Genomic DNA, 2500 nt, shown 5'->3' on the forward strand with positions numbered 1-2500 from the left:
TACGTCTTTCTTTTTTTCACGGCGCCTGAACGATTTGGGCAATTCTCCACAGCGCGTTTACTTTTTATCCACAACCTTTACCTGCCTTTTCCTCAGCGAGCATGCCAAAGTTGAGAGGAAAACGCCGTTTGGCATGGACAGGAGCAGGCGTTGACGACCAGGTCTTTTTTTTGGTCTTTTTTTTTCACAGCGCCGGAAGGATTCAGGCAATTCTCCAAAGCCGGTTACTTTTATCCACAACCTTTACTGGACCTTTTTTTTCTTTTTTTCCTTTTTTCTCTCTCCGAGCATGCCAAAGTTGATAGAAAACGCGGTTCGGCATGGACGGGAGCAGGCGTTGAGGAGTAGGCCTTTTTTTGAGGGCCCAGAAAGTATTTTGGCAATTTTTTACTTTTTTATCCACAACCTTTACCTGCCTTTTTTTCTCTCCGAGCATGCCAAAGTTGAGAGAAAACGCCGTTTGGCATGGACGGGAGGAGGTGTGGAGGAGTAGTCCATTTTTGAATGGCAGCGGAAAGATTTTGGCAATTGTAGCGAGGTTCTTCGGACTTTTATCCACAACCTTTACCTGCCTTTTCCTCAGCGAGCATGCCAAAGTTGAGAGAAAACGCCCTTCGCCATTGACGGGACCAGACGTTGACGACTACGTCTTTCTTTTTTTCACGGCGCCTGAACGATTTGGGCAATTCTCCACAGCGCGTTTACTTTTTATCCACAACCTTTACCTGCCTTTTCCTCAGCGAGCATGCCAAAGTTGAGAGGAAAACGCCGTTTGGCATGGACAGGAGCAGGCGTTGACGACCAGGTCTTTTTTTTGGTCTTTTTTTTTCACAGCGCCGGAAGGATTCAGGCAATTCTCCAAAGCCGGTTACTTTTATCCACAACCTTTACTGGACCTTTTTTTTCTTTTTTTCCTTTTTTCTCTCTCCGAGCATGCCAAAGTTGATAGAAAACGCGGTTCGGCATGGACGGGAGCAGGCGTTGAGGAGTAGGCCTTTTTTTGAGGGCCCAGAAAGTATTTTGGCAATTTTTTACTTTTTTATCCACAACCTTTACCTGCCTTTTTTTCTCTCCGAGCATGCCAAAGTTGAGAGAAAACGCCGTTTGGCATGGACGGGAGGAGGTGTGGAGGAGTAGTCCATTTTTGAATGGCAGCGGAAAGATTTTGGCAATTGTAGCGAGGTTCTTCGGACTTTTATCCACAACCTTTACCTGCCTTTTCCTCAGCGAGCATGCCAAAGTTGAGAGAAAACGCCCTTCGCCATTGACGGGACCAGACGTTGACGACTACGTCTTTCTTTTTTTCACGGCGCCTGAACGATTTGGGCAATTCTCCACAGCGCGTTTACTTTTTATCCACAACCTTTACCTGCCTTTTCCTCAGCGAGCATGCCAAAGTTGAGAGGAAAACGCCGTTTGGCATGGACAGGAGCAGGCGTTGACGACCAGGTCTTTTTTTTGGTCTTTTTTTTTCACAGCGCCGGAAGGATTCAGGCAATTCTCCAAAGCCGGTTACTTTTATCCACAACCTTTACTGGACCTTTTTTTTCTTTTTTTCCTTTTTTCTCTCTCCGAGCATGCCAAAGTTGATAGAAAACGCGGTTCGGCATGGACGGGAGCAGGCGTTGAGGAGTAGGCCTTTTTTTGAGGGCCCAGAAAGTATTTTGGCAATTTTTTACTTTTTTATCCACAACCTTTACCTGCCTTTTTTTCTCTCCGAGCATGCCAAAGTTGAGAGAAAACGCCGTTTGGCATGGACGGGAGGAGGTGTGGAGGAGTAGTCCATTTTTGAATGGCAGCGGAAAGATTTTGGCAATTGTAGCGAGGTTCTTCGGACTTTTATCCACAACCTTTACCTGCCTTTTCCTCAGCGAGCATGCCAAAGTTGAGAGAAAACGCCCTTCGCCATTGACGGGACCAGACGTTGACGACTACGTCTTTCTTTTTTTCACGGCGCCTGAACGATTTGGGCAATTCTCCACAGCGCGTTTACTTTTTATCCACAACCTTTACCTGCCTTTTCCTCAGCGAGCATGCCAAAGTTGAGAGGAAAACGCCGTTTGGCATGGACAGGAGCAGGCGTTGACGACCAGGTCTTTTTTTTGGTCTTTTTTTTTCACAGCGCCGGAAGGATTCAGGCAATTCTCCAAAGCCGGTTACTTTTATCCACAACCTTTACTGGACCTTTTTTTTCTTTTTTTCCTTTTTTCTCTCTCCGAGCATGCCAAAGTTGATAGAAAACGCGGTTCGGCATGGACGGGAGCAGGCGTTGAGGAGTAGGCCTTTTTTTGAGGGCCCAGAAAGTATTTTGGCAATTTTTTACTTTTTTATCCACAACCTTTACCTGCCTTTTTTTCTCTCCGAGCATGCCAAAGTTGAGAGAAAACGCCGTTTGGCATGGACGGGAGGAGGTGTGGAGGAGTAGTCCATTTTTGAATGGCAGCGGAAAGATTTTGGCAATTGTAGCGAGGTTCTTCGGACTTTTATCCACAACCTTTAC

This window comes from Babylonia areolata, unplaced genomic scaffold (genome assembly GCF_041734735.1).
Source record: "Babylonia areolata isolate BAREFJ2019XMU unplaced genomic scaffold, ASM4173473v1 tig00006497, whole genome shotgun sequence".
Lineage (NCBI taxonomy): Eukaryota > Metazoa > Mollusca > Gastropoda > Neogastropoda > Buccinidae > Babylonia > Babylonia areolata.